The following is an 18,337-nucleotide window of genomic DNA, read 5'->3' on the forward strand; positions in this document are numbered from 1 at the left end:
TATATATATATATCCATAAATTCTCTCGCAATTTTCAGTCTACGTACATGGACGTGTGGACCTATGGTAATGATCCCACTTGCATGCCACCTGTTTGTTTTGGGGAAGATCATTTTTTGCAGGCCTTGACAATTTCTTAGGCCTTAACGTACTCTATTAAGCATTGTGCATAGATATATAGCAATATATTAGCTACTTCTATTGGGATTCTTCAAATTAGTTTATTTGAGGGATATTTTTATAGGGCCCATTTCTCATTGTATTTCACTAATCCAAACAATCTATGTTTTACATAATCATTCCAAGATTATCTCCATAAAAAATCACTTGAATCAGATATTTTTTGACCACTCAATTGTGTTATTAAAAATTTAGTACTTTCTTAAAGCACCGTGTTCATTGATTTTGTATAATACAATTTGATGTTCAAACGGTTTTCGATTTGTCTAATTTTTTGCAAGGATGATCTATAAATATAGACTTAAAAAATAGATGGTTTGGATCATTTGAAAAAAATTCGTAAGGTACCCTAAAAGATATCCCTAAAATAAAATTATCTGAGGAATTTCTCAATAGATATATATATATATATATATATATATATAATTTGACTTTGGTTCCTGTATTCTTTTCACGGTTCTCATCTATGCTTTTCTACATGCAAGCTTTTCCATTCATTGTCTTAAGTACAAATTTCAGTTTGGTCCCTGTACATCTAATTTTAGCGATTTTGCCTTATAATTGACTGTCTATCCACATTCATATTTCCGTTAATCTTTTTTAACATGCTTGTCACATGCTTGTCACTTGACAGAATTGGCACATGCTTGTCACATGTTGTGGTTAATTATATTAATCTTTTTTATATCATATTCCTTAGCACTCTCCAATAACCCTACCATGATTAATTTTAGCGATTTTGTCCTTAAATTGCAATGGCCAAAATTTATAGTAAAAGGACCAAAAATCAAAACTCGTACAAACTCAAATTTGGCCTCTTTGAAAGTCAATATTACAGAAAAGAAAATTAATCACATAAAATTAATTATGAATAAAAAGAAAAAGAATCCCATGCCAAATCCAACGTATATAGTTTAATATAAGCAAAATCCTAGTAAATAATTTATTTTCATTTTCCAGGTGTGTGATTAAGGAGGATAAATCCTCCAAGCAATCACAAGCAATCAAATTATATTTTTCTCAAGCGCCCTTCTCTTTGACTGCATTGCAAAGAGTCTGAAAAAACCAATACATCCCAGAGACCGCTTTGTAGGATATATAGAAAAAAGAATAAGAAATAAATAAATTGGGTTGCTTAGGGGGTTTAAATTAGGTTACTTTCATGGTAGTCATATGGAAACTATATGGCTAGGATATTTGGGTGGTAATATTATCCCTCGCCCTTGCTATAAATACATACATATCAAAGGGCATAAATGAAATGTGTAACCAAAATCCTTTTAGCTTGTTGCATGGATTTACTAAGCAGAAACTAGCTAGCATCCAAAATGTCTTCTAAACAAGATGTCACTTTGGCCCTATGGCATAGCACGAATGATCATCGTGGTTCGTTGTCTCAGCCACATCCTCAAAATGATAATGGTGGACATTCGTCGGTTCAACCAAATGTTCAGGATGTTTTTGGAAGACAGAACACGTCTCAGTCAAATGATAATGGTGGACATTCGTCGGTTCAGCCAAATGTTCAGGATGTTTTCGGAAGATAGAAGAAGAAAAATGGGAAAAAGAAAGGGAACTAGTGATAAGGGTTATGCAGTAGGTCATAATATATATAAATAAGCTCCTTTGCAGATTTATATTTACAAACTACAAAGATCTTTGTACAAAATAGATACAAGCTTGTTTTGAGGGGCACACATTTGTTTAATTTCAGTTTGCATTGTTGTATAACAAAAATACATGCATTATTTGATTTTGTTCCACAAGTTGGGATTGCAATATATAATTCATTATATTTAAGAACTACTAATCCATGTCTTTTTTGGTTTGATTGTGTTTAATTGTACCATAGGGTTGGGAGGGCAAACCCTTTTTCTATATAACGGGCCCCCCTCATCTTTTTAAAGGGATCTCTTGTCCTTTAGCTTTTGAGACTCTCCCAAGGAAACTCATAGTGAAAAAAAACCAAACAAATTCCATGGACATAACTCACATTGGGTGAACCATGTCAAAGTGTTGTGTTCTTATACGTGTCTCGATTGCATTACTTCATGTTATTAATAACAATGATGAGATTTGAGAAAAAACAGTAGAGTGAAAATGAAGTTCTTTCTATTGTTCTTGAGAAAGATGAAGTCTGCTTACAAGAAGGGTTATCTACTGTAGACGTCTCTGAACTATGGCCCCAATTGCAATTGGGTCAGTAAACTAATTTTTGAGGAAATTACATCCTTTAATTAGACAATCAGTTGCAATTAGGTCCTGCCGTCTAACTCTATCAAATTATCTGTCAAAATGAGGGGTAAAAGAGTCATTTCGAGTATGAAGACTCTCCTTCGAGTCTGAACACTTGCCTTCGAGATTTTGAACACCCTAAATCGTTTGCTTCATAACTTAACTCGACCCCCAAATGAAGAACTGAAAAATCAAAAGCGAAAAGGGGTGTGAGGGAAGGAAAAATGTCAGAGAGTTCGACATATTCAAATTGTAGCCGTCGTTACTGCTAGTGTGAGTTGGAAATCAAACGCCGAACTTCATGGACAAATCTGAATCCTGGAAGAAGATTTGAGGCATGTTGCAATAATCGGGTAAGTTTTTGTACTTGTAGAAGATTGGTTGAAGTAAAAATGGATTTTGTTGGATCTGAAATTGGTGTTTCGTTTTGTTTGAATTGCAGAACAGTAAAAGGGGGTTGCATTTTTTCCCATGGGTGGAAAATGAAACATGCCCACAAGGAAAGGAAATCTTGCTTGGGTTACTTAGAAGACTAAGAGGAATGAAGGACGAATTGAGAGCAACGACGGAGAATTTCAGATTGATGGAAGAAGAGAAGAATAAATTAGAGCAAAAACTGAGAGAAGAGGAAGAAGAAATTAAGATTTTGAAAAAATAGAATTTGGGAATGGGTAAACAAGTTGTTGTACTAGAAGGGGAAATTTTGAGTTATCGACAAAAACAAAGGTGGTTCTGGGTTGTTGTTCTTTGTGTTTTATGATTGTGATATTGTTCATCAATGTGGATGATTTGGTAGTGTAGAAATGGGCAGGAAATAGGAGTAATGTTGTATATACTCTTCAAGAGCTTTTGATGGCATGGGCATAGTGTAGAAATGGGCAGGAATTGGTAGTATGGGCAGGATATGGGAAGGAATTGCTAGTGTAGAACTGTGGGCAGAAACCTGGGCATAAGGTTATTTTGTGCCTCTTTGGCAGTGTATAAAATCTTTTGCTATATAAGCTGATTTTGTGCTGAATTGGCAGTGTATACCAAATGAACATGAGGACATTACATACAATCCAAAATACATCTGAACGTTACATAGAATAGGCAAAAGAGCCTTGAAAATAACATTACCAAATAGCATACTTGAGTTTATAATTGCTCACCCAAAATACTCATCCACATATTAAGTACTTATGAGTTTAAAATAGGTCTTAAAAGTCCACAAAATAGGTCTTCACAGTCTATACTTGTTCTCCTCTTTTGACACTATGTTTGACTTTTCCTCTATGGGGTGTGGTTTCTTGAGTAAGTGAAGAGGATGATGGTTGCAAGGGCACTTGTTGTGAGTATGTCATTGGCGGATTGACCCTTCCTTGACTAATACCACTTACCACCTAAGATAAAAACCACAAAGAACATATATTACTATATAGGCAAACATAAAAAATCTGAGTTGGGCAAGAATAATAGGCAACTAACTGGCTATAAAGATGACACCTTTGCAGCTGGATTCCATATGCCTCTTCCTCTTCCTATGCCTCTTCCTCTGCCCCTATTAACTTGAATTGGGCTGGGGCAGTGTAAGTTTGGGCTAGGGCAGTGTCATAAGTTTGGGCTGGGGCAGCATTAGTTTGGGTTGGGGCATTATCATTTTGGCATGCATTTCCATTGTTAGCTACTTGAACTTGATTTTGGCCAACATTCCCATTTTTGGCTGCCTCAGCCTGCACAACATACAAACACAACTATATAAAAAATCACAACCATAGCTGACCACAACCCAAATAATTAAAATTCATAAGAAAACCCGAATAATTAAACAACCTGTCTTCTACATCCTCTTCGATTGTGCCCTTCTTTTCCACATGCTCCACATCTAATTTAAATGAAGAGTCTTCTAAGTTTTGCTGGTGGAGTAGTATAACCTGGAGGCAAAAGGTTTGGTGGGTTTGGGGCTGGTACTTGAACCTCACCAGGCTCCCTTGTCCTCACTCTCTTGGGTCTTCCTAGTTGGCGCTTATGAAATGGAGGTCTAATTGGAGGCAAGCCACCCTTAACCCACTGATCCATAGAATGGATGGAGTGAACTATTGGTTCATATGACCTCATGTATGTCTCTGGCTTATAACACTATGTACATATTCAATAGGGTTTTCATCTCTGTGGAATATAGCTGAAATAGCATGTGCACAGGGTATGCCACATAAATCCCATCTCCTACAACTACAAGACATTGCTTTTAAATATACAACAAACTCCCCACCATACATGTGATTGACTTGATACATTTTCTCCCCAGCCAATCTAGGAATGCATGGAGAAGCTCCCATCTTGTTCTTCTAAATTATTTTGAATATCCTTGATCCAACAAGGTGTTTCAATTTACCACAAGCAGTCCTTCGATTAGCCATCCTAAGCATCATATACATTCAAATACTTTCCAAACATGTCAAAATGGAATTATCTCTAGCATCAATTATAGTTGCATTAAAGCTCTCACAAAGGTTGTTCAACAGAAGATCACACTTATACCTTGGATGAAAATGAGATCTAGTCCAATTTTTGGGTGGTCTCTGCACTAACCATTTCCAAGCTTCCAAGTCTTCTTCCTTCATCTTCTCCATTTCTGCTTCTCACCAAGAAATAGTAGTGGCTCTGGCAGCTGCCCACAACATGTGTTTAAGATTGAGACCAAGATGTGTTGCTATGAAATTATTGTACAAGTACCTGACGCACATCCTATGCTCTGCAATTGGTAGTACATGTGCAATGACAGGTATGAGGCCTTTTTGCTTATTACTTATGAAAACCCATGATAAACCAATTGTAATACCTAAATTCAATCAACAAAGATAGAAACCAAATCCACGAGTCCTTGTTTTCAATCTCAGCCACACCATATGCAATTGGAAAAATACCATTATTACCATTAACTCCTACATCAGTCAATATTTGCCCAGGATAAGGACCTTTCAAATGGTAAGCATCAACCCCAATTACAGGCCTACACCTTTCTAAAAACCCTTTTTTTACAAGCAGCCAAATACACATAAATCCTTTGAAATATTGCTTTACCCCCAATCAAATCACACTTAATTTTCACTATACTACCTTTGTTGGTATTCTTCAACTGCTCTGCATAGTCCCACAACCGTGCATATTGCTGTATGTAGTTTCCTTCAATTTGTGCTTTAGCCAATCTCTTTGCTGTTTTAGACACCCTCACATGATAGGACTCCGAAACTTCTCCTTGAAATGCTTTCAGATTCCAATATGTGTTTCTCTTAATCTTGCTAGAAAATCTATCACAAATCCATTTGGGATTAGCAAACTTCAGTTTGTCCACCCTCCCACATGTATGTTCTAAGCTCAACTTCTTAATTGCAAATGTTTGCACATCCTAGTTTATCTGTGAAGCATAAACCACAAATGGACATTTTAATCCTCCTTTGCAAATTGCCTTTACTCTCGTCTTGTCATTTTTTTTAAAGTACAGTTTCCTTCCATGAATAATGGAATATTCCCTCAGTGCCTCCTTAAGAACCTATCTGTTTCAAATTGCATCCCAAGCCGAAACTTAGGATTCTTTAAGTCCACCACCCTTCTATACTGCTTAAACTGAGGTAGCTTTTTTTTTCCTTCTCACCTTACTTGTCCCTTCATTATCCCTTTCTATATCATCCCCATCACCCTCACTTTCACTATCAAAATCTGAGATGTGCTCACCATCTGATGATACCTTTTCAGGAGCCTCAAAAGTAGGCCCTTCATTGCTACCATTCATAGTGTCCTCTGCCCCTTCATGAACAGGCATTTCAACTGTCTTAAACCCAAATTCTTCTTCATTGAACTCGTAATCACTATCAACAAATTCTCCATCATCTTCTTCATTGTCTACAACCTCGGCTTCATCTTTATCTTAAACATCAATATTATCTTACACATCTACATTATCTTGCACCCCAGTTTCATCTTCCACCTGACTTTTGTCTTGCACCTTAGTTTAATCTTCCACCTGAACATTGTGTTGCACCCCTACGTAATTGTTTGCACCATCCAAACCTTGGCACCCAAAAGATGATTGACTCTAAACTATATTAGAATTGCCCACTTCAGTATAGTACAACACAACAATCCTATTACATGGCATTTGGCCCAACATGTCAATCAGTTTAGCATCAGAGCTGATAAGTTCAAGCCCATCTACACCATGGGTTCCACCCTTCCTATACCATATTTCCATATTTGGTTTGAGGTTAGAAATGTCTACATTGTAACCAAGCTCTTTCCCTACCTTTCTTAAGTCCATCAATTACAAAAATCCTCTATAACATTATCCAAGTAACAAACTTTTTCATTTTTATACTCCCCACTTTCCAACACACCCCCATGGTGAAGTTCTAAAGTATAGTTTTCATGGTTACCTGCACAGCAAACAAGAGTCAAAACAATACTAAAACACACACACCTGTTTTGGAATCATAAAATCAGACAAAACCATGTTTTAATTCAATGTTCTACACCAAAACCAAAATATACAGTACACAGTTCGGTGAGTTTTTTAATTGCTATGGAATAACTTCAGTCCATTTGATGTGGGGCATAGATAGAAGACAAGAAGGGATAAAAAAAAAATCCTAAGTGTTGCAGTCAATGACAGTATAAAGCAAAGCGTGTAAGAAATCTTTAAAAGCTATGGATCACACAGACGAAAACAAAACCAACTGATACGTATTCAAATAGGCAGAATCACTTACGGTATTTAAGAGCAACCCCACCCCAACGGAAGTCATATTCTTCCATCAATATCAGCCAAAATGAAACCCTAACCTTTAACTGTACCCCTGATCAACCCCAAATTTTGAAGCTTACACAGAAAATTTCTCACTCACTCATCCGCTGCAGCAAATTGAACTCCAATGGCTGTCTCGGAAGGGATAGTTCACCGTCTGCAACTCCAATGTCTACTTCGAAGGTTCGGTTCACGTGCTTTCCCGCATTCTTCAACGCTAAATTGGATTTTGTTTTGTTCAAAATGACGAAAAGTTGAATATACCCGAACAACAAGATCATGTGACATTCACATGGTCAATCTCGACGGATTCTGTTACAACGACATAATTGCAATTGATTGTTTAATTAAAGGATGTAATTGCCTCAAAAATTAGTTTACGGAACTAATTGCAACTAGGTCCATAGTTCAGGGACGTCTATAGTAGATAATCCTTGCAAGAATCATGACACATTGGCTAAGTTCATATTAAAAAACTGAATTACATAGATAAGTAATCTCAGGTGACAGGAGCAGGGCTTGAATATATTGAGGTGATGGGAGCAGGGCCTCTAATGAAAAGTGAAAGTTGAGAAATTCGTAAACAACATTTAGGATATTCAAAGCCACAGTGATAAATGCATGGTATGGGACATGCAGGCTTGGTGCCCTAAAGTATGAATTAGTGGGATTAGAAGGAAGTGAGTTCATGGCATCACGACATGTGCAAATTTGTGCATATTTAATTTGGATACTGCCAACAATTAATTTTCTTGATTAATGCTTTTGTTGAAACCGTAGGTTCTTTTTGGACATGTCACCAATGCCTTGTTATTTGTTAATCATGTGTACAAGTTTCTTTAAGTGATGAGGAGTCTTTGTTCCCTTCTTCTTAATCTTAATTAGGGGCCGCTTATAGCTTGTTTGCTGCGCTCTTGGTTTCTTTTTTTGGCATGTTGTCTTAGTTTAGGGTCATGATTTAAAACTACAAATGAGTCATACGTCATGTCTATATATGTGATTTTTTTTTTCTTCCATTTTTTAATAGGATTTTGTGGATTCGTGTTGTATATAATTATAAGAAGATTTATTACTGTTTACTCTAAATCATAGGCTAAGAGATTGTCTTCAACGCGAGCATACCACTATGAGAAAACTAATAAAAATTAAAATTAAAATATGACATGGATTGTATTGTTAAATATCAGAGAGACGGGTTAGTGGCCCACTACTAGCAACACTGATATTGTCTCCCAACAAATCTCAGTAGGTGCAGAGTTTTATCACAAAAAAGCCTCGGTGTTATTAGGATTGGAACCACTTAATATAAGTTGTAATTTATTTAGTCATGTTTCCAATGTAGGACTTTATATTATACGCACCCTTACGTGTGGGTGGGAGGTTGGGTTTGGGTCAAGGACCAGCTTTGATACCATGTTAAATTTCAGAGAGACGGGCCATCCCCACTATTAGCCACATCAATATTATCTCCAACTAAACCACCTACAAAGCCGAATAGGTGTGGATTTTTATCACAAAAGGCGTCGGTGTTATTAGAGTGGAACTACTTATTATAAGTTAGAATTTATTTAATCAAGTTTCCAATGTGGAACTTTATATTCTTCAACATGTATATGCTGTTATGTAAATAGGATCAAAGGGACATGAGTCAATATTGGATCCTACACCATAGATTAATTGAAATTATTCAAGGATTAAAATCCAATTTTCTCACTAGTCCAAGAACGAAATCACTTTTTTTTTTTTTTTTTTGTTCTTGAACTGATTGGTTTCTATGTAACAAGTGGTCCATAATTAAGCATATGCAGAAGTTTTTTAGTCCTGGAGATTAAGATCCAAAAATAAAAGCTGTTAAATATTTAGATCTCGGCATCCACATTGGTCAAAAAATAGATCAATGACCACAGAATCATAAAAACCACAATAACACACAAGAATAAGGGAGTCTCGAAGGCTCAGAGAGAGAGAGAGAGAGAGAGAGAGAGAGAGAGAGAGAGAGAGCCCTTTAGGATGATGAGGAGGCCACATATATAGTTTTCATGTCCGATAAGGGAGCCCCAAAACTGGGTGCAAACACTATCAAACCAAAAACACAATGAAATATAGCAACAAGAGTTGTGGAACAAAATCAAATAATACATGTACTGTGTTTCTTTTACACCCTAGATTTGGAATTTATTCTTGGCAGCAGCCACCCCTTTTACAATATAATAATGGTAACTGAATTAATGAAGGAAATTTGAATGAAAACAACTTCTGTATTTATACATCTGCAAAAGGAGCAAGCATATACCCCATTATTTGCCCAACAATATATAAACATTATATTTAGAACCTGCTGCATAATTCTTCACTTGTCCCCTTTCTTCTTCCCATCTTTCTGCCTATCTTCCTTCTTCACATCTTTCTTCTTCCTACTTGGTGAGAGACTCTCCTGAGTATTTGGAAACGAGGTTCCGTTCTGAGAACGCGTCTGCGACGAAGGTGGCTGCGGCCAAACGGTGTTAGTGACGTTGGGTTTCTTAGGAGGCATATTGATTCTAGCTAGCTTTTACTTTCTTTCTGGTTATGCTTTTGGTTTGCCTTTTTGAAACCAGTACGGTATTTATAGCCCTAGCTAGTATCCTACCAGTTAGTTTCCACTCAGTTACGAAGAAAGAAAGTGACAATTAAGATCCAATCAACTCAATTTATTTTTATGCTAAATTGGTTTCAGACTTTGCATGGCAGTTCAACAGAAGTGGTCTTCGTGATAAATTGGTTTCAGGTTTGATCAAACCTTTGATTGTTGAATCGCATGCGGTTGCTTGGAGCAGTGGTTTACTCGTCGTGAGCAACACACACATTCCTGGAAAATGAAAATAAAATTTTGACTGGGATTTTTTAATGATAATATTACTTGGAATTTGACGTTGGATCTACATTACATTTTCATTTCAATCTTTTTTCCCCTTCCCTTCTCAGCTTCTCTATGTGATTATTAAGAAAATGAACACAAATGCTTACACGTGTACAAACCAAGAAAACGCTTCCCCTTCCCTTCTCAGCTTCTCATAGATCGAAACCCTCATAAATAGAGAATTAAATAAACTTTGAAAATGCTTTTTTTTTTTTTTCTTGGTGGAACCGATGAAAATGCTTAAAAACCAAGAAAACGTCAAGGCCGACCAACAAATAATCTTCCCAGAAACTGGTGGCGTGCATGCATGCAGTCAAGTCATTTTATGTGGAATGTAAAATTACAAAGACTTTGGAATGTAAAAATAAATGGCACTGAATTAGCCAATTTGGACACACTCATTTTCGTTGTATTTTCTAAGAAGATACTTAAGATAGCCATCACGTACGTGGGGAGTAATTAAGATAGCCATCAGTGGAAATTCTCCTTGACCCTCTGCCAGGCCTTTTTTAAAAATTTAATTAATTAATTAATTTATTTATTTATAAACACGGCCTTGCATTAATATGTTTGAAAACATGTGTGTGAATTTAGCTTCAGCATGACGCGGACAAGCTATCTTTTGCATATATTTGGTTTTCTTGCCACTCTCACAATTTGTCAAAGAACCCTATAAATACGTACCGGTACCTTGCCAAGCATTTTCTTTTTATTCATAGAAACGTGTACCTTTTTGGTCCTTATCAGTTTTGTGGGTTATTAGTACTACGGTGTTCGTTAATTACTAGGGTTATTAGAACTATTAGGCTTTGAATTTTGACCCAATTCGTATTTTGATCCTAAAAAGGTCAAAATTTAGGAACTAATAGACCTAATAACCTTAATTACAAAGGTGTCAGATTCAAAAATTTCGCACATTGAAAAATACTCAATCTTTTTTACAATACTTAATACTAGGAGAATTTATTGAATAACTAAAAAGTACGTACTATGGGGGACATAAAGTCGACTCATAGAATAAAAAATAAAATCCCCAAAAATCAATTCAAAATTGTTACCAAAGCTCATTGATTTGTTCCCTACATAAGCATCTCCAATTTGATTAATGTTTTGTTGAGACGATATTTAGATTAGTTAAGGACTTCTCATGTCAACTATCCATTAAATATGTTAGTGAGTTCATATTTCTTTTAATATGTACCATATGTATGCAATTCAAGGACTGGGATTAGAAGTCCTAGACTGTGATTAAAGGTTTTAATTAAGTAATCTTTAGCATAAAATCCTTAATGGACTTTCCCATTCTTATTTCAATTCAATTATGTTCTTACTGCACTACATACATATGAAATCCTTTTTGGTAGTTGAAGTCATAGAAAAGAATTAATCTAAGCCATTTTTTCAAGGCGTACTAATAGAGGTATGGGAGTATTTTTTTTCACCACATTAACTAAATGTGTATGTTCAACACCACCCTTAAAGGGTGACACCTATCAAATAGTTAACCTTAGTTAACTTTATGTGAGAATAAATAAATAAATTTGATAAATGACCCACATCACAGCATAATCCCTCTTTTTCCTCCTTTCTCAAAAAATCAATGCATCCGAGAGACCACTTGGTAGGATATATAGAAAAAAGAATAAGAAATAAACAAATTGGGTTGCTTGGGGGGTTTAATTAGGTTACTTTCGTGGTACTCGTATGGAAACTATATGGCTAGGATATTTGGGTGGTAATATGACCCCTCCCCCTTGCTATAAATACATACACATCAAAGGGCAGCAATGAAATGTGTAACCAAAATCCTTTTAGCTTGTTGCATAAGATTTACTAATCAGAAACTAGCTAGCATCAAAAATGTCTTCTAAACAAGATGTCACTTCGGCCCTTTGGCCTAGCACGAACGATCATCGTGGTTCGTCGTCTCAGCCACCTCCTCAGAATGATAACGGTGGAAGTTCGCAAGATGTCACTTCGGCCCTTTGGCCTAGCACGAATAATCATCGTGGTTCATCATCTCAGCCACCTCCTCAGAATGATAATGGTGGACGTTCGTCGGTTCAGCCAAATGCTCAGAGTGTTTTCGGAAGATAGAACAAGAAAATTGGGAAAAAGAAAGGGAACTAGTGAAGGGTTATGCAGTAGGTCTTAATATATATAAATAAGCTCCTTTGCAGATTTATATTTACAAACTTCAAAGATCTTTGTACAAAATAGATGCAAGCTTCTTTTGAGGGGCACACATTTGTTTAGTTTCAGTTTGCATTGTTGTATAACAAAAATACATGCATTATTTGATTTTGTTCCACAAGTTGGGATGTTGCTATATATAATTCATTACATTTAAGAACTACTTATCCATGTCTTTTTTGGTTTGATTGTGTTTAATTATACCATATTTTGTGCCTCACTTATCCACATAGAAATATGTAAAGGGCTGGGAGGGCAAACCCTTTGTCTATATACAGGCCCCCCTCACCCTTTTAAAGGGATCTTTTGTCCCTTAGCTTTTGAGACTCTCCCAAGGAAACTCAAAGGAAACAATAACCAAACAAATTCCGTGGAAGTAACTCACATTGGGTGAACCATGTCAAAGCGCTGTGTTCTTATATGTGATTGTTGTCTCGATTGCTGTTTTACAGCCTCGATTGTATGACTTCATGTTATTAATAACAGTGATCTGAGATATGAGAGAAAACATCAGAGAGAAAATGAAGTTCTTTCTATTGTTCTTGAGAAAAATGTATTCTGCTTAGAATCATAACGCATATTGGCTAACCTAAGATTTAAAAACTGAATTACACAGATAAGCTAGCTAGTTTAGAGACTAAGTAATCTCAAAAATGCCAAATGGGGTCTAGCCTAGCGTAAAGGGTCTTGACTTGTATACCAGAGGTCTCAGGTTTGAATCCCCATGACATCATAGTTGTGCGTGTGTGTGATAAATCCTCATCCCCTATAATTTAGACTATCACTTGTACTATAAAAGTAATAATCTCAAAACCAATCAATTAATCAGACTAACTAATCAAAAGATGCGCTTCCGTATTTGGATTAACCCTTTGTGGTTACTGCGCTTCCGTATTTGTAATAACCTTATGTGGTTATTTGTATTTGTAGTAACTCGCATTTGTACCTAAATTATAAATACAATATATCGTGTTTATAAAAAAACAAAAATAAAACCTGCTTTCATTTGAGGATATTAATCTGTATGTTCAATTGCTGGCCAAAAAGAACACTTGTGCATATTTAAGTTGGACATATACTGGCATCAATTGATTTTCTTAATTAGTACTTTTGCTGAGACCGTAGGTCCTTTTTGGACATGCACACTTTATTTGAGTGATGAGATCTTTGTCCCCTTTTAATTAGGGGCCGCTTAGCTTGTTTCCCACATCATGCCCATATATGTCGCTTTTATTTTCTTTTTAATAGGATGTTTGTGGATTCGAGTTGTATATAATAATGAGATTTATTACTGTTTATCCTAAATCATAGGCGAAGAGATTGTCTTCAATGCGAGCATACCACTATTAATAATGCAAAGAGCTTAATAGAGATGAATAATTGATAACTTGTACCTTGGGAAAATGGTTAGATTAGCTGTTTTCTATGACTTCAACGATAAAAAAGGATTTCATAATGTATCTAGTGCAATAAGGGGTCATTTGATACGGCGGATTGCCATGGACTGGACTAAATATTAGGATTGTCTTAGATTTGCTTGGCTTGTCATAAGCTGGATAACACTTGTACTACGTTTGGTGTATGTTTGATTGGATTATGACTAAATTTAAAAAAAAAATTTTTTTTTTGAAAAGTAAGTTTTTTTTAAAATAATTTTTTGACTTTTTTCTCTCTCTCTCTCTCTCTCTCTTCCCACTTCTTCCTCTTCTTCCTCGTCTTTCTCTCTGCTTCTGTTCTTCTTCTTCCTCTCTGCATCTCTTTCATCTTCTTCGTCTCCATCCTCTCTCCTCTTCTTCTGTCTATTTTTCTCTTCATTTTTTTTCTAAAATTTTCTCTTCTCTTTCTCTCTTATTCCTCTTCTATTCTATCTTCTCCTTCTCTTTTTTTTTCCCTAAATTTTTATGTTCTTCCTCTTCTATTATGTCTTCTCCTTCTCCTTTTATTTTATTTTCGAAAATTTTCTGATCTTCCTCTTCTATTCTGTCTTCTCCTTCTCCTCTCTTTGTTTTTTTGTTTTTGTATTTTTGATTTTGTTTTTTCAAAATTGTATCTTCTCTCTTCTCTTCCTCTTCTATTTTGTCTTCTCCTTCTTGGGTGGTTGTGGCTACCACTTGGGGGGTCCCTGGTTGTGGGGAGCATGGGTGGGGTTGGTTGCTCGTCGCTTGGGTTGGGACTGTTAGTCCCTCCTCTCCAGACGGGTTTCTCTAAGAACACGTAAGGAGGTGATTTTGGTAGGGCCCGTATTAGTTAATCCCAATTAATATTAGAACCGGGTGGAACAAACGTGGGATAAAATCTTAGTCAAGCCAGTACATGCTTGTACGGTGTAACAAACACTCCCTAAGAGTATAATTGAATTGAAATTAAAATGGGAAAGTCCATTAAGGATTTTATGCTAAAAATTACCAGTTCTGATTATGACATAGAATATTTATCATATAATTAATTTTAGTCTTAGACGAAAATTAATCTTAGACGAAACCCATAACATTTTCATCGCTGTGACAAACCAAGATTACATATGTGTGTGTGTGTATATATATATATATATATATATGTCAACACGCTTTTACATTTGGAGACCTCTAATTAACTATGTAACTTCCACCTAAACTCATACCAAATCCTCTTGCAGCCAGGCAGGGGGGCAAAGAGAATTTCCAGTTATAGGAAAGCTATTAGCACAAGGGATTGATTCTTAAATATTCAAAGATTGAATATACAGTCATGCATGTGATAATTCAAATTAGTATCTTCTCAGAAAATACAACGAAAATGAGTGAGTGTGCACAAATTAAACATGGTATTTTTACATTCCACATGAAATGACTTGACTGCATGCATGCACGCCACCTTTTTATATATGACATATCGTGTGGCTCTTCGATCTGCAGTTTCTGGGAATATTATATTTCGGTCGGCCTTGACGTTTTCTTGGTTTTCAGGGTTTGGATCCATGATGCTTTTGTACATGTGTAAGCATTTCTGTCATCATTTCTTACAGACGGTTTTAAAAGTCAATATTTACAGAAGGGAAATTAATAATCACATAGGGAAGTTGAGAAAGAACGGGGAAAAAAGATTGAAATGAAAATGTAATGTAAATCCAACGCCAAATTCCAAGAAATATTATCATAAAAAAATCCCAGTCAAAATTTTATTTTCATTTTCCCGGAATGTGTGCGTTGTTCACGACGAGTAAACCACTGCTCCAAGCAACCGCATTGCGATTCAACAATCAAAGGTTTGATCAAACGCCCTGGTGTTGAACTGCAATGCAAAGTCTGAAACTAATTTAGCAGAAAGACCACATGTTATAGGATATTATATAGCAACGGAGATTAAAAATAAAAATAAATTGAGTTGATTGGATCTTAATTGTTACTTTCTTTCTTCGTAATTGAGTGGAAACTAACTGGTAGGATACTAGCTAGGGCTATAAATACCGACGCAAAAAGGCAAACGAAAAGCATAACCAGAAAGAATACCGACGCAAAAAAGCATAACGAAAAGCATCAATATGTCTTCTGAGAATCCCGACGTCACTAAAGCCCTTTGGCCTAGCAATGGTCCTCCGCCGAAGAAGCCTTCTCAGAATGGTTCCTCGTTTCCAAATCTTCAGGTGATTGTCGGAAAAGGTGGGAAAAAGAAAGGGAACAAGTGAAGAATTATGTAGCAGGGTTCTAAATATAATGTTTATATATTGTTGGGAATATAATGGGGTATTTGTAAATATGCTTGCTCCTTTTGCAGCTGTATAAATACAGAAGTTTTCATTCAAATTTCCTTCATTATTTCAGTTACCATTATTATATTGTAAAAGGGGTGGCTGCTGCCAAGAATAAATCCCAACTACGTGTAAAAGAAACACAGTATATGTATTATTTGATTTTGTTCCACAACTGTTGCTATATTTCATTTTGTTTTTGGTTTCATAGTGTTTACACCAAGTTTTGGGTCTCCCTTATCGGACATGAAAACCATATATGTGGCCTCCCCATCATCATAAAGGGATCTCTCTCTCTCTCTCTCTCTCTCTCTCTCTCTCTCTCTCTCTCTCTCTCTCAGCCTTATTCTTGTGTGTGATTGTTGTTTTTACGATTTTGTGGTCATTGACCTATTTTTTGACCAATATGGATGCCGAGGTCTAAATATCTAAAAGAAGCTAGATAATCTGGTATGATAATACACAAATTTATCAGTTTCTGTTTTTGATTCTTAAAATGCATAGCTAAAAAACTCCTGCATATACTTAATTAGGGACAGCTTGTTACGTAGAAACCAATCAGTTCAATAACAAAAAAGAAAAAAGTGATTTCATTTTTTACTAGTGAGAAAATTGGATTTTAATCCTTGAATAATTTCAATTAATCTCTGGTGTAGCATCCAATATTGACTCATCTCCTTTGATCTTATTTCCATATCAGCATATACAATCCATGACAGATTTTTTATTTTTGATTGTTTTTCTTGGTTTCTATCTTCCTATTTATAGGACCCTTGAATCCACTTTCAGGATCTCATTTAAGAATTTTTGGAAAAGAGTAATGCCCTCTCGCTCTCCCTCCCATTTTAAAAATTTCTTCTAGGGGTGTCCTCGATTCAAAACCGATATAATTTGGCCAATTCAAATTCGATCCAATATAGGTGGGATATAGATTTTCCAGTCCAATCCGATTTAGTTATATTTTAGGATCCAATCGAATTCGATCCAATTGATATATTGGATCTAACTGGTTTTAATAATGAAAAAAAGACAATAATGAAACATGAAACCTTTATGGTCAAGTTTGATCTAATCAAACATTTTAATAGATGTGAATGTAAAATATAAACTAAATGCTGAAGAAAATTGTTTTGATTCTATAATGTATTAAACATACTCCATCGAATGACTTAAAAAATGTTCATATTAGTTTTTCAATTTCAATTACCTACAAGAGAAAAAAAAAATCATGAATCTAACTAGGGATTGAATTTGATTAGATTTTGCAATCTAATCATGTTGATTTTGGAAATTTAGGATCCACTTCAATCAGTCAAATCATCAAAACCGATTAAAATTGAATGTAATTGGTCATTTTGGGCAAATTGGATTGGTACCTGATAGGATTTTTAGTACCTGCACAAACAGGGTTAAAATCACTGAAAATACTTGCAAGAATACAAGGTAATTGTAGTATAAATACTTATGCAAGGTCGTTGTCCCCAAAGATTGTTTGACTAATCTGTAATTAAACTAACTCTTAATTAATAATTAAAATAGATTTTATCAAAGATTTGAAGTTTATGAATTTGAAAAGATTAAACTTAAAAGAAATCAAAGTTGGGAAATAATAGCAAAGAAGAAAACAATTTCTTTTTAAAGACTAACAATTTAGAGAAAACTAGGGTTTAGCCAATACCGCAATCCTATGCAATTCTATCAATTACTTATGAATTTCCACATATATGCTTTGAAGGTTAGGTTTTCCTAATGCATACTTTCCTTGTGATGTTCAAGCGAAAACGTATATCTAACATGCAATCCGTCTGTGATGTTCACATCAAATATAAACATGCAAGACTCATTAAGCTTTGTGAAAACCCTTTGAAAAACCATGCAACCCTTAAGAGCGTGATGTTCGCCTTAAGTGAACTTAAAATTACTAATCACAAGAAGCCCTCCTCAATTTCAGGGTGATGTTCCAACAGAAATTGCATCAAATTACTTGTCTATATATCCTAATGGTGATCAGTCCTAGCAAACATGCATTCATTCATAAGCAAATTAATAAAACTACATATTCATGCTAAGGCTTACGGCCTCGCCCTAGCAAAGGGATTAGTTCCCCATAATCATAATTGAAATCCAAGAAAATATCATTCGAATGAGTAAGAATGAAAACACCAAAGTAGCGAAAATCCAAAACCCTAGCAATTGCTCCAAAAGCCAAAAAGAAGTTCTAAAAGGAGATCCCCTAAATTTCTGTGAATTGTAACAACCCAAACCTAAAATTAATATTTAATTATTAATTTATTGGAGGAAAAGACTAAAATGCCCTTCGAAT

Source organism: Prunus mume, linkage group LG1 (genome assembly GCF_029339155.1).
Source record: "Prunus mume cultivar Tortuosa linkage group LG1, ASM2933915v1, whole genome shotgun sequence".
Classification (NCBI taxonomy): Eukaryota; Viridiplantae; Streptophyta; class Magnoliopsida; order Rosales; family Rosaceae; genus Prunus; species Prunus mume.